Raw genomic sequence first — 15,965 nt, 5'->3', positions numbered from 1 at the left:
AATAATCATTCTCTAAGAGAAACTACATCAAGAAATATGTGGATTTTTATAAATAAGCCCTCCTAACTTGGGAAGGGGTTGGCAATTCTCTACTAGGATCTGTATTATTAGTGAGAGGCCAGCAAAATTCACTTGTGAGAAATCTCTTTCTCTGTGATGGAGTATTACCTTTTATCATCCCATTTCTCTAAATCAGATGTTTCATAACATGGAAAACTCAAAAAGAGAGAAAAATAATGGGTCTCTTATTTGTTGTATACTTGTAAATTGTAAGCAGACCTTGTTCTAGTCTGAAAGTTTTCTATTGGCTTGATTCTTTTTGTTTGATTATTGGTTCTTTGTGAATTTCGCATCATGAACCCCAATCCTGCTCATCCCCTCCACCCCATATTGTTCTCCACCATTGCAACCTCCCCCAAGAAGAGAATAAAAGAAATCTTCCTGTGGAAGCTGTAGTGTGTCATACTGTGTTCCACAGCAGACCCTTTTGTCTACATATCTTTGCTTACAAATGTTTCTTCCAATGACTTGGTCTGGAACTAGGCCTCTGACTTCAATAATAGACCTTATTGAAACATCTATCCAATAGCTTGTTGCCCCGTGTCATGGAGAACATGTAATACTCCAGCAGTTTATCAATGTGGTAGTTGTTATGATAGGTCACTTCAAAGTCCTGGATTTGGACCTCAGAGGGATCTGAATTGGTCAGCCCATCAACTCTACCACTCTCACACCCTCTGGGCTGGCTCACCAGCAATCTCTAGTAACCAATGATAGCTAGATCCTGCTGCCTAGGCAAAGTGCAGGGCCCATTATTCTGAGTGTTGTTGCAGCTGGGGAAGGATATTGCCAGTTCTCCAACTCTCATGACCCCTGGGCCAGATCTCCTACCTATTTGCCATAGATGTCAAGAGATGAGGGAGGGAATGGGATCTCTCCCTCCATCATACAAGAGGCAGGGTTGGTTCTCCCATGCTGAACTCACCCAAACTCCTAACATCAGGGTCAGCTCTACTATGCTGCCCAGGAGAGTTGGAGGGCCTATTTTTCTGAGTGCTGAAGTTCATGAGGGTCAGGACAAGCTGTTCTATTCTCCTGATCCAGGGGCCAGGTCTCTCTTTTGTTTCAGATGGTGAGGAGCAAGTAAGGAGGGGATATCTCTCTCTTAACCCAGCTACCACATGGGAGACAGTGTTAGAGCCAGTTCTCCCACAATTTTTTCTTCAAACTGGTTCACATGAAACAAACACAATGTGTGGGTCACTTCTCCTAGTACTACAGCTGGCTAGAACAGTATGAGCACTCCCCCTCTCATGCCTCCAGGATGCCCAGATAAGGGGTGGGGCCATTTCTGCATAGCCTCAGACATCAGCATGTCTCAGGTGGCAGCCTAGACCAAGGTTATCTACCTCTCCTTTGGTGGTAACAGACTCCTGATACTGAAGGGCTAGGGACTCAGACATGACCCTTAGTGACTGCACAAGTTAGGACACCACAATGGTTCCAGGTGTCATTACCTACTATTCACACTCAAGACTCCAGTTTTTCCTCTCTCCATTGTACTCACATTCTTCTGTTTGTTCTTCCATTTGTCCATCACTTACTTGCCTCTCTTAGTGGTGAGAGTCTCTGGGTGTCTGGGGATGTCCCATGAATGTTCTCAGTAGTGCTATGCCTCACCTGTGCATTATGATGCTGGACAGGAGTTGTCTTGGCCCAGTCTGCCACTTCCTATGCCCTCACAGCACCAGGCTGGTAGTGATCTCAGAGTAGTTCTCTTTCCAGGCCCCATGGTGGTTGTCTGGTGATCATCTCAGACTCATCCTTTTCAGGGAATGTTATGTTATTAATCATTCAGATGTTCATAGGTCAGAACATTGAGCGTAGATAAAGGTTCTCTGTTCTGCCACCTACTAAAGCACAAGGGACACAACAGTCACACAACTTGATCCTTGCTAAATGTGTAAAGTGTAGTAAATAATTGTAACACACACATATCAGGTACAAATTCAGATAGATATGCTAACATTGTAAATTAAATCACATCTATAACTAGAACAAAACAAATGATAAAGAAGGGGTCTTGGTTTTTAAAAATGTGTTCACTTTACATCCCAACATCTGCCTTCCTCTTTTTCTGGAATCCCTTACACAGATCCCCCTACCATTCCCCCTTCTCATCTGAAAATGGGGAGATGCCCTTGGGTATCACCATCATCATTCACTCGCACCCACACACACATACTCAACACATCAAGTCATTGAAGGACTGGGATCATCCTTTCCATTGAGGATAGGGGAATAGGAAGGCAGCAGATTCAGGGACAACCCCCGCTACAGTATTTGTGGGACCTGCATGAAGACCAAGCTGTATGATTGTTACATATGTGCAGGGATCCTAAGTCCATCCCATGCTTGCTCTTTAGTTGGTGCTTCAGTCTCTGGGAGCCTCCAAGGGTCCAGGTTAATTAACTCTATTGGTCTTCCTGTGGAGACCCTATCCCCTCAGTCCTTCCCTCAACTCCTTCACAAGACTTCCCAAGTTCCATCTCATATTTGACTGTTGGTCTTTGTATCTGTTTCCATTGGCTTCTGGGTGAAGCCTATGAAAGGCCAGTTATGCAAGGCTACTGTCTGCAGGCATAATAGAGTATCGTTAATGATGTCAAGGATTAACCAACTTCTAACAACATGAAGAGCGCCCATCGCATTGTTAATATTAATTCTGATGTGAACTCTTACCCACAAAATAAAGCCTTGGCTTTGGAGAAAAGAAGTCCTGAAAGGGGGAAAAAAGACCAGACAATTTACAAGGAGGATTAGGGTGCAAAAAATGTCTGGGATTGGTTCTTACCCATGGTGTGGGTCTCAATTTGGGGCAGTCATGGGCAGGACATTCTCTATCTCTGCTCTATCTTTGTTCACATTTTGTAGGCAGGACACATTTTGGGTTGAAGGGTTTTGTGGGAGGGATGCTGTCCTTATCCCTCCACTGGGAGTCCAGCCTGGCTACAGGAAGTAGCTACTCCAGGATCCATATCTCCCATTGTTAGGAGTCTCAGCAAAAGTCACCTCCACAGGGGTGACTTGATATTTATATGATGGTTGAGGCTTATGTCAAAATATTGTTGTTTATTTTATATGCATTTATAATGAATTCTCTTCACTCGCGTCGTCCACCCTTTTATCCTCCTTGAATTCCATAGAAGCCTCACTGCTTCATCACTATGACTCAAGTTTCCCAGATTCTTGACTTTGCGTTTTGTTTCATGACCAATTTAGTTTAGTTAGTGTCCTTAGTGTGACCACTGGATTGGAAGTATCCACTGGAGCCTGGACTTTGGGGCATACAGGTGGGTTTAAAAGCGAAGGCAATGGCTTCCCTTCTCTTTTAATCTACCGATAGCATTCGGGTCCTCTGTGAGGATGGGGCCCTTTGAACCCTTCCTCTGTCCTTTCTTCACCTTGATGCACCTGTTCTTGTGCAGACCCAGTAAGGTATTCACAGTGTCTGTTAGTTTTTTTAAAGTGGTTGTGTGACACACACACAATGGCTGACCATCACTTCTTGATATCTTATTATCATATTATTTCAGTGGATTTTTCTTGGTCTGGATCCCAGACTACATATCCTAGGATGACTTTCAAATTATTATCACCTTGTCTTAGTCTTCAGAGTACTGGGCTTTTATGCATTTGCAAATATCAAGTCTTAAATTTCAGCACTTTACCAAAGTGAATTTCTGTGCTCTTTTGCTTGTAGTTACCCAGATCAAGAAGCTCTCTAGTTATTTGATAAAATACTATACTTATAAATTATGGAAACTACTGATTCCCCAACATATAAACAGCTTATGTTTTAATTTCTTTTTAAATCTTAGCTGAAGTGAATCTATATCACAATAGATAAGATCCAAAGATGATCTATACCTTATCAATGGTCAGAATACAGTACAAAGATACATAATTCTTTAATGATGTATTCTTTCCTATTGTAACAAAGTCATCAACTTCACATGAAAGTAGTTGAAATCTCGGTGAAATGATAAAGTATAACATCCTTTTACTTTGGATGTATCAGAATTTGTCCTTGGCATTGATATTAAAATAAAACAAAATTCGTTTCCTTTGGAATGTTTGGTTAATATTCCTAATGTTAACCAAAATACTTCATTCAGTAAAATGAAATCAGGTTAGAGTGTAACTGTTGTTTCAAAATACTTTCTGAAGATATAAAACCCATCATTAGGCTATACAAATGGTTACAGTAAAATCGATTATGTCGACCTTTAATGTCTCTATTTTATTTTCTATATAATCACTATATAATCAGTTAAGAGATACAGAGGATGAGTAGGTGCCAGAGAGATTTAAGGAGAGAGAGAGAGAGAGAGAGAGAGAGAGAGAGAGAGAGAGAGAGAGAGAGAGATTGAGAGATTGAGAGATTGAGAGATGGGGTAGGATGAGGAGGGAGAGAATTGAGAATTACAGGGAAAGTTTTAACTTTTCTCACGCTGATATTCTTCTACCTATAATTTTGTTTATCTTGTAGCTTATTTCAATTCCTATTCTCTTGCATGGTACTGATTACATCAAGAAAACACTGTGATTAATAGCAACAAACAGAAAAATATTGAAGAAATGTATTTCAAACATCATGAATCTCTGAAACACGTTGATCTACAAGGAAACAGAACATTTCAGTTATGTTTGTTGTCTTAATAAATTGACATGGGCTAGAAAGATGGCTCAGTGGTTAAAAACACTGACTGCTCTTCCAGAGGTCCTGAGTTCAAATCCCAGCAACCACATGATGCCTCACAACTATCTATAATGGGATCTGATGCCTTCTCCTGGTATGCATGAAGATAGTGACAGTGTACTCATATACATAAAATAAATATATAAATATTTTTTAAAAAGACAGATTTTTAGGACCTAAATTTATTCTAGTCAACTTCGACTGCGAAAATTTCAACAGGAATATTTATTTTCTGTTTATAAAAGAAGCATGTAAAATCAATTTTAATAATGTGCAAAATCAAGACTGAAACAATATACAAAGGGTATTTATTCATAACCTGAAAACATAAAAAATGTTGATCCTGTTATTTCTGCAACGTCCCCTTGAGCTTCAGGTGTAGTAATTATGCTGTAGATGCAACAGCTGGGGTGAAAGAGAGGTCTGTGGATATTTTTTATATTTTCAAAGCACAAGTTCTTTGATGTGCTGAGACTGTGTACTGATTTTTTCATCTGTATTTCATTATTTTTTGCTCTGACTTTTGTTTCAGAGTTGGGTTTCATTTTCCAAGTGTTTGAATTGCACCATCAAGTTATTTATTGGTGCTATTTCTGATTTAAAAAATATTTTTTTTATTCCTTCAGACTACCATATATGTTGATCATATCCATCTCTTTTTTTTTTTAAAAGCACTTTTAAACAACAAGTGCTCTGAACCTCTGAACCATCTGTCTGGCCCTTAAGGCACCTAATTTTTGATGAATATATAAGAAACAAGGGTGTTCACATATAGAAGAAGGAAATCATATTGCTGTCTTCAATCCATATTAAAATGAATTTAAAATGCTGTGATAAAGTCCATGGGGAGAGAGGAATATTTGTTCACGGCTGACAGAAGCTTAAAATTCTGGAAACACTATGAAAATCAATAGGAAAACTTCTTAAATAAAAAGCAAAATAAATAAAAAAAAAACCCACAACATTAATACATACATGGCCAAGTTATGGCACCCCTGGGGTTATACCAAATTATTCTAAATGCTATCACAATAGCATGTCCATATTTAATTGCTGCACCACAACAATAGTAAAAGCAACGAGTAAGTCACAAACAAGTGAATGGATTTTTTTTTTTAAGGTGGCCATGTAGACACACTCAGATTTTATTGAACCTCAAAGAAAAATGATCTCTTCAGGGAAATAATGCGACAGAAAAACATGTTAAGCAAAACAAGTCAGTCTTAGTAGAATAGTTACTTGTGTGTGTGTGTGTGTGTGTGTGTGTGTGTGTGTGTGTGTGTGTGTGATATTTCTGTGGTTTGTGTAGTTTTCAAACCTAAAAAAAAGAACAGAGGAAGAAAACAAAAAAGATCTTAAGCAGATTTTTTTTTATCTTTATTAACTTGAGTATTTCTTATTTACAATTTACATTTTGATTGTTATTCCCTTTCCCGGTTTCTGGGCCAACGTCCCCCTAACCCCTCCATCTCCCCTTCTATATGGGCTTCCCCTCCCCATCCTACCCCCATTACCACCCTCACCCCAACAATCACCTTCACTGGGGGTTCAGTCTTGGCAGGACCAAGGGCTTCCCCTTCCACTGGTGCTCTTACTAGGCTATTCGTTGCTACCTATGAGGTCAGAGTCCAGGGTCAGTCCATGTATAGTCTTTGGGTAGTGGCTTAGTCCCTGGAAGCTCTGGTTGCTTGGCATTGTTGTTCATACGGGGTCTCAAGACCTTTCAAGCTCTTCCAGTCCTTTCTCTGATTCCTTAAATGGGGGTCCCGTTCTCAGTTCAGTGGTTTGCTGCTGACATTCGCCTAGGTATTTGCTGTATTCTGGCTGTGTCTCTCAGGAGAGATCTACATCCGGTTCCTGTCAGCCTGCACTTCTATGCTTCATCCATCTTATCTAGTTTGGTGGCTGTATATGTATGGGCCACATGTGGGGCAGGCTCTGAATGGGTGTTCCTACTGCCTCTGTTCTAAACTTTGCCTCTCTATTCCCTGCCAAGTGTATTCTTGTTCCCCTTTTAAAGAAGGAATGGAGAAAATGCATTTTGGTTGTCCTTCTTGAGTTTCATGTGTTCTGTGCATCTAGGGTCATTCGAATATTTGAGCTAATATTCACTTATCAATGAGTGCATACCATGTGTGTTTTTCTGTGATTGGGTTACCTCACTAAGGATGATATTTTCCAGTGCCGTCCATTTGCCTACGAATTTCATAAAGTCATTGTTTTTGATAGCTGAGTAATATTCCATTGTGTAGATGTACCACATTTTCTGTAGCCATTCCTCTGTTGAAGGGCATCTGGGTTCTTTCCAGCTTCTGGCTATTATAAATAAGGCTGCTATGAACATAGTGGAGCATGTGTCTTTGTTATATGTTGGGGCATCTTTTGGGTATATGCCCAAGAGAGGGTGTAGCTGGTTCCTCAGGTAGTTCAATGTCCAATTTTCTGAGGAACTTCCAGACAGATTTCCAGAATGGTTGTACCAGTCTGTAATCCCACCAACAATGAAGGGGTGATCCTCTTTCTCCACATCCTTGCCAGCATCTGATGTTGCTGGAGTTTTTGATTTGAGCCATTCTGACTGGTGTGAGGTGAAATCTCAGGGTTGTTTTGATTTGCATTTCTCTTATGATTAAAGACATTGAACATTTCTTTAGGTGCTTCTCAGCCATTCGATGTTCCTAAGCTATGAATTATTTGTTTAGCTCTGAACCCCATTTTTCAATAGTGTTGTTTGTCTCCCTGTCATCTAACTTCGTGACTTCTTTGTATATTTTGGATATAAGCCCTCTATCTGTTGTAGGATTGGTAAAGATCTTTTCCCAATCTGTTGGTTGTTGTTTTATCCTAACAAGAGTGTCCTTTGCCTTACAGAAGCTTTGCAGTTTTATGAGATCCCATTTGTCGATAATTAATCTTAGAACATAAGCCTTTGGTGTTTTGCTCAGGAAAATTTCAAATTCCACTGCCCCAAGGACAGCTGCCTAGTCACTACTCAGAATTCAGGTGACTTCACCAGAACCACCTCCCCATTGAATTTGTAAATTACAGTTGAGGGGCAGGTACAGGATAGAAGGAGGACTGTCATTGGAGGAGAAGGAAGGATGGGTGGGGAGAGAAGTTTGAAGGAAGAGGAGGAGACTGGATCAGAAAGGAGAGACAGGAGAGAGGAGTGAGAAGCCATGGCAGGTGACGTTAAGATTCTGCTCTATGTATTTACAGGTTTTTATTAATGTTCCTAAGGGATGGATAATACCGGGCTTTGTATGTTTAAGTGGGAAATTATATCTTATCAATTGGGTCAAAGATTATTGTGTTGTGTGTTCTTTTATGTGAGGGTTTGAGTATAGGAAAGTGTGTGGCGCCAAGAGACACTGGGCCGCCAAGGAGTTGGGATGTGTTTCCACCAAGATATCTAGCAGATATCTTGGGGCACCATGGTGCTGGACCTAGCGGGGTAAAAGACAACCATATGTTTTTATTTTTATATATTTACAACAACACCCATTGAAGGAATCAGAGAAAGGACTGAAAGAGCTGAAGGGGCTTGAGACCCCATATGAACAACAATTCCAAGCAACCAGAGCTTCTGGGGACTAAGCCACTACCTAAAGACTGTACATGGACTGACCCTGGGCTCCAACCTCATAGGTAGCAAAGAATAGCCTAGTAATGGCACCAGTGGAAGGGGAAGCCCTTCGTCCTGCCAAGGCTGGCCCCCCCAGTGAACGTGATTGTTGGAGGGAGGGTGGTTATGGGTGGAGGATGGGGAGGAGAACACCTATTTAGAAGGGGAAGGTGAGAGATTAAAGGGATGTTGGTTGGAAACTAGGAAAGGGAATAATATTTGAAATGTAAATAAGAAATACCTATTTTAATAAAGATGGAAAAATATAAAAATTGTATCTCAATCTTAAAATACTTTAGGTAATGACTACATACAATATATATACACACGGTTCACCATATGAATTATAAATTCAGGATTTGTACTTTTATAAGCTAGGATCTCACTGTTTCTTACAGAGATCTGCCTGCCTCTATCTTGCTGGTGCTAGGATTAAAGGCTTTGTCACCAGGTTCTGCAAGACATTTGAAATTTAACAGTCGCAATTTTCTGAATGATTATGCATTTTTCACAAAAGTATCAGTTCGATTTTATTTAAATTTGTACTAGAAGCTAAAATATATCCAATTTTATGTCAATGTAATCTACCAGCTTAAACCATGACAAAATTTAATTCACACTCAGTCCAGAACCTCTCTTAAAACAGGGACTCTCACAGCCATTTTCATGAAAGAATCCTGCTGACAATTTTCCATATCTTTGAGGAAATAAAATTTTATGTGTGTTTAAAAAGGTCATTTACTAATGTTTTTTTAAAGAAACTACCTTAAGGAATTATTAACTAAACCTATATAAAGGGCTTACTTTTCTCTGTAATAAGTAATCACTAATAGTTTGGTGAATGAAAATAATTTAAATAGATTTGTGATGCTAATTCACACTGTAGTCTTTCTTATTGTTTCAAATTTAAGCATGATAAGCCTAAAGGTAAAGAATCCTATTTCTAAAATATTATACATTGACAACATTACCCCTTAATTTTGCCTCGCTACTTTAGCACACAGTCCTTTTTACAAAGTTTATCTAATACAATTTACAGTGACCCAAATGAAATGTGACCACAGATGACTACCCAATTAGGACAATATATTCCCTTTCCAATTACTTTAGTTTTTTTTCCATGGTTCTCATTTCTCTGAGTTATTTAGTTATCTGAAATATTTTCTTGGATATCTGACATCCATCTTTGAAATTTGAAAGAGAGATTATTTAAAATTATAGATATTATTGTTCTCTTTGTAAATTAGGTTTGCCTGGAAACATTCATCAAAGCTGCTGCAATGCAATCGTCTATATAAACAGTTTATTTCACTGGCAAGAAGATAGCTAACATTCGGTAGGTGGCTCGATAATCATGTTTTACTGGCCACAGTAACTCTTATTGCAACTGGACTATTTGCAATTAGTTAATGATATGAAACCTCATATGTAAATAATTAATTTTTAATGAAGAACATTTGGTGTCTTAGTCTATACCAATCTAGGATACATTGTTAAACGTATTAATTACAAGAGAATCATTTCCTAGATATTTACATCAAAAAAGAAGAAATGGAGACTTCTGTCTTGAGTATCACCAATTTTCACACACAAAGACAGAAAACACACAGACAGACAGACAGACAGACACACACACACACACACACATACACACACATGCAGAATGTCCTTTTATTTGAAAATATGTATTTCTTAAGTCCTTGATAAAGACAAATGAAAATAAATCTTATTTACAAAAGTATCTCCAAGAAAAAAAAGTAAAATTAAAGGCTTCAACTTAATTCCTTTTGACAAAACAAAAGCTCATTATCATAAAGTTTAATTCAGTGCAGCCCTTTCTTCTGGACTGAGAAAACTCATTGAGGGGAATGAAGAAGATAGAGTGTTTCCATTACTTCTATTTGTTTCAGTAAGAGGCGATTATACGGTGACCTTTTCTTTAGATGCCTTGATTTCTCCATTTTTAATCATTATGCAAGATTTGGTGGAAATCCTCACTGACAACTGGCTCCTTAGGGGGCAATTAGGGAAGAGAGATCTCAATGGAAATGGAAAATCATTGCACTTTCCTCCTTTAAATGACAGGAGCGAAGCACCCTTCCAGTTTTAAATAACACAAGCATCAACAATACCATGCTTGAGAAACTTTGGCTAAGCACTAGAAAACTCTCACAAACATACACATGAATCAGTTGGTTATAATTAATAGAATAAAGGACACCATGCAGAATCAACTAGCCAAACATTTATAATTTTACATATTCCTATTAATACTTCCTGGATGAAACTCTATTTTTTTTCTATTTTGCCATATTTGAGTTTTAAATATGTGTGATTCTAAGAACTTTGGTTTTTATAGATGAACCAAAACACCCAAAAACAATTGACAATTTTTTACCAAAATAAAGTTGATTCAAAATAAACAATTACAATATTTGTAAAATATAATTTTTTTGTATTTACCAAATCTTATATGTATTATCTATTTTAAGTTATTTTGCATTTCATACTTCTATCCAAATATTTTGTGCATGCATTTTTTTCTTTATCATTCACTCTTGTCTATCATTTAACATGTCAATCAGATGGCTAATTTCAATTATAGTATTATTTAATTCTAGAATGACTTCTTCACTTTTTGTATTGAATATTTTTTATTTACATTTCAAATGTTATCCCCTTTCCCAGTTTCCCATCCATAAACCCCTACACCATTGCCCCTCCCCCTTCTTCTATGAGGGTTTTTTCCCACCCATCTACTCACTCCTTCCTGCCTCCTTGCCCTGATATTCCCCTACACTCCCAGGTCCAGCCTTGGAAGGAACAAGGGCTTCTCCACCCTTTGGTGCCCAACAAGGCCATCCTCTGCTACATATGCAGCTGGAGCCATGGGTCTATGTTTTGATGGTGGTTTTGTCCTTGGGACCTCTGATTAGTTGGTATTGTTTTTCTTATGGGATTGTGAACCCCCTCTGCTTCTTCAATCCTTTCTCTAACTCTTCCAAAGGGGAACCTGTTCTCAGTTCAAAGGATGGCTGTGAGCATTCACCTCTGTATTTGTCATGCTCTGACAGATCCTCTGTGGAGACAGTTATGACAGGCTCTTATCACCTTGCAGTCTATGGATTATAACTTGGTTAATTGAACATTTGAGCTAATATCCACTTATCAGAGAATGCATACCATGTGTTGTTTTTTGTGATTGGATTACCTCATCACGATATTTTCTAGTTCCATCCATTTGCCTATTAATTTCATAAAGACATTATTTTTAATAGTTGAGTAGTGTTCCACTGTGTAGATAGACCACATTTTCTGTATCCATTCCTCTGTTGAAAGACATATGGATTCTTTCCAGCTTCTGGCTATTATAAATAGGGCTGATATGAACATAGTGGAGCTTGTGTCCTTGTTATATGTTGGGGAATCTTTTGGGTATATGCCCAGGAGTGATATAACTGGGTCCTCAGCTAGTACTATGTCCAATTTTCTGACGAACCTCCAGACTGATTTCCACAGTGGTTGTACCAGTTTGCAATCCCACCAACAATAGAGGAGTGTTCCTCTTTCTCTACATTCTCACCAGCATCTGCTGTCACCTGAGTTTTTGATCTTAGGCATTCTGACTGCTGTGAGGTGGAATCTCAGTGTTGTTTTGATTTGCATTTCCCTGATGACTAAGGATGTTGAACATTTCTTTAGGTACTTTTTAGGCTTTCGGTATTCCTCAGCTGAGAATTTTTTGTTTAGTTCTGTGCCACATTTTAATAAGGATATTTGATTCTCTGGAGTCTAATTTCTTGAGTTCTTTGTATATATTAGATATTGGCCCTCCATTGGATGTAGGATTGGTAAAGTTTTTTGCAATCTGTTGGTTGCCTTTTTATACTAATGATAGTGTCCTTTATCTTACAGACATTTTACAGTTTTATCAGGTCCCATTTTTTGATTCTTGATAGATAATAGGGTGTGAACCATTGGTGTTTTGTTCAGGAAATTTTCCTCAGTGGCCATGTGTTCAAGGCTCTTCTCTACCTTTTCTTCTATTAGTTTGAGTGTATCTGGTTTTATGTGGAGGTTCGTGATCCACTTGGATTTGTGCTTTGTACAGGGCTATAAGAATGAATTAATTAGCTTTTTTCTGCACACTGACTGACAGCTGAACCAGCTCCATTTGTTGAAAATGCTTTTTTCCCACGGTATGGTTTTAGTTCCTTTGTCAAAGGTAAATCGACCGTAGGTGTGTGAGTTCATTCCTGGGTCTTTAATTCTATTCCATTGATCTTCCTGCCTGTCTTTGTACCAATATCAAACAGTTTTTATCACTATTGCTCTGTAATACAACTTGAGGTCAGGGATGGTGGTGATTTCCCACAGAAGTTCTTTTATTGTTGAATATAATTTTCCCTATCCTGGTTTCTTTTCTTTTCTTTTTCTTTTTTCTTTTTTTGCTATTCCAAATGAATTTGCAAATTGTTCTTTCTAACTCAATGAGGAATTGAGTTGGAATTTTGATGGGGATTGCACTGAATGTATAGATTGCTTTTGACAAGGAGGCCCTTTTTACAATATTTTTCCTGCCAATGAGATCTTTCCATCTTCTGAGATCTTCTTCAATTTCTTTCTTCAGAAACTTGAAGTTCTTGTCGTACAGATCTATCAATTGCTTGGTTAGAGTCACACTGGGTTTTTTTTTAATTATTTATGACTATTGTTAAGGGTGTTGATTTCCTAATTTCTTTCTCAGTCTATTTATCTTTTGTGTAGAGGAAGGCTACTGATTTGCTTGAGACAATTTCTTATCCAGCCACTTTGCTGAGGTTGATTATCAGAGTTGTGATTTCCTGCTGGAACTTTTGGGGTGGAACTTAAGTATAGTTTCATGTCATCTGCAAATAGTGATATTTTGATTTCTTCCTTTCCAATTTGTATCCCTTTGACCTCCTTATGATGTCTGATCATTCTGGATAGGACTTCGAGAACTATATTGAATAGGTAGGGAGAGAGTGGGCAGCCTTGTCTAATCCCTGATTTTAGTGGGATTGCTTCAAGTTTCTCTACATTTAGTTTATTGTTGCTACTGGTTTGCTGTATATTGCATTTACTATGTTAAAGTATGGGCCTTGAATTCCAGATTCTTTCGAAGACTTTTAACATGAAGGGGTGTTGAATTTTGTCAAATGCTTTCTCAACATCTAATGAGATGTTCATGTGTTTTTTTTTCTTTCAGTTCGTTTATATAGTGGATTAAGTTGGTGGATTTCTCTATATTGAACCATCCCTGCAGCCCTGGGATGAAGCCTACTTTTTTTATTATTATTATTGCAAATCTATTTTATTTTTTCCTTTTTCTTTTTTCTTTTTTAATCAATATTTTTTATTTAAAATTCAAATGCTATCCCCTTTCCAGGTTTCCATTCCATAATCCCCTATCCCATCACCCCACCCACTTCTTCTAAGAGTGTTTCCCCCTCACATCTACCCAACCTTCCCTGCCTCCCCGCCCTGACATTCCCCTACATTGCGGTTACAGACTTGGCAGGACCAAGGGCTTCTCCACCCATTGGTGCCCAATAGGGTCATCCTCTGCTATATATATATATATATATATATATATAGCTGGAGCCATGGGTCTGTCCATTTGCAGTCTTTGGATAATGGTTTAGTTCCTGAGAGCTCCTGTTGGTTGCTATTGTTGTTCTAATGGAGTTACAAGCCCTTTCAACTCCTTCAAACATTTCTCTAACTCCTCTGATGGGGACCCTGTTTTCATGATCATGATAGATGATGGTTTTCATGTGTTCTCAGGTTAGATTTGCAATAATGTTATTGAGTATTTTTCTATCAATATTAATAAGGGAAATAGGTTTGAAGTTCTCTTTGCTGGGTCGTTGTGTGGTTTAGATATAAGTGTAACTGTGGTTTCATAGAAGGAATTGGGTAGTGTTCCTTCTGTTTATATTTTATGGAATAGTTTGGAAAGTATTGCTATGAGATCTTCTATGAAGGTCTGGTAGAATTTTGCACTAAACACAGCTGGTCTAGGGGTTTTTTTGATTGGGAGACTGCTAATAACTGTCTTTAGGAGTTATGGGACTATTTAGATGGTTCATCTGATCCTCATTTATCTGTCTAGAAAATTGTACATTTCATCCAGATTTTCCAGTTTTATTGAATATAAGATTTTGTAGTAGGATCTGATGATTTTTTTTAATTTCCTCAGATTCTCTTGCTATGTCTTCCTGTTCATTTTTGATTTTGTTAATTTGGATACATTCTCTGTGTCCTCTGGCTAGTCTGGCTAAGGGTTTATTTATCTTGTTGATTATCTCAAAGAACCAGCTCCTGGTTTTGTTGATTCTTTGTAGTTCTTTTTGATTCTACATGGTTAATTTCAACCCTGAGTAGATTATTTCTTGCCTTTCTACTCCTCTTTGGTGTATTTGCTTCTTTTCGTTTTAGAGCTTTTAGATGTGGTATCAAGACGCTAATGTATGCTCTCTCCAGTTTCTTTTTGGAGGCACTCAGAGCTATGAGTTTTCTTCTTAAGGATGCTTTCATTGTGTCCCATAAGTTTGGGTGTGTTGTGCCTTCATTTTCATTAAGTTCTAAAAAGTCTTTAATTTCTTTCTTTATTTCTTCCTTAACAAAGTTATCATTGAGTAGAGCATTGTTCAACTTCCATGTGTATGTGGGCTTTCTGTCATTTTTGCTGTTATTGAGGACCAGCCTTAATCCATGGTGATCTGATAGGGTTCGTGGGATTATCTCAATCTTTCTGTATCTGTTGAGACCTGTTTTGTGGCCGATTATAAGGTCATTATTGAAGAATGTACCATGAGTTGTGGAGAAGATGGTATATTCTTTTGTTTTAGGATGAAATGTTCTATATTTTTTTAAATCAATTTGGTTCATAAGCTCTGTTAGTTTCTCTAAGTCTTTGTTTAATTTCTGTTTCTATGATTTGTCCACTGATCAGAATAGGGTGTTGCAATCTCCCACTATTATTGTGTGAGGTGCAATGTGTGCTTTGAGCTTTAGTAAGTTTTCTTTTATGAATGTAGGTGCCCTTGCATTTGGAACATAGATACTTAGGATTGAGAGTTCATCTTGGCGGATTTTTCATTTTATGAATATGAAGTGTCCTTGCTTATCTTTCTTGACAACTTTTGGTTGAACGACGATTTTATTCGATATTAGTGTAGCTACTCCAGCTCTTTTCTTGTGACCAGTTGCTTGGAAATTTGTTTTCTAGCTTTTTACTCTGAGGGAGTGTCAGTTTTTGTTACTGAGGTCTGTTTCCTGTATTCAGCAAAATGCTAAGTCATCTTTACATGTCCAGTCTGTTAGTTTATGTCATTTTGTTGGGGGAATTGAGTCCATTGATGTTAAGGAATAGTGCTTGTTGTTTCCTGCTTTTTTTTTTTTGTTGTTGTTGTTGTTATAAGTGGAATTATGTTGTGTGTCTCTCCTCTGTTTGGTTTATGGCAAGAAGATTATTTCCTTGCCTTTTCTAGGGTGTTTCCCTCCTTGTGTTGGAGTTTTCCATCTATTATCCTTTGTAGAGCTGGATCTGTA

The 15,965-nt window shown here is 38.0% G+C and overlaps 1 non-coding gene across 1 annotated transcript; it reads right to left on the bottom strand.

Moving 5' to 3' along the window:
- Positions 1-1,834: 1,834 nt before the first annotated feature.
- On the bottom strand, positions 1,835-1,966 carry LOC120098401 (small nucleolar RNA SNORA17). Its single transcript, XR_015643206.1, has one exon. It is a non-coding gene; the product is annotated as a small nucleolar RNA SNORA17 (small nucleolar RNA).
- Positions 1,967-15,965: the final 13,999 nt, after the last annotated feature.

This window comes from Rattus norvegicus, chromosome 18, assembly GCF_021556685.1.
Source record: "Rattus norvegicus strain SHRSP/BbbUtx chromosome 18, alternate assembly SHRSP_T2T, whole genome shotgun sequence".
NCBI lineage: Eukaryota > Metazoa > Chordata > Mammalia > Rodentia > Muridae > Rattus > Rattus norvegicus.
Note: the sequence above shows the minus strand (reverse complement) of the source record. Positions and strands in the feature narration are given on the sequence as shown.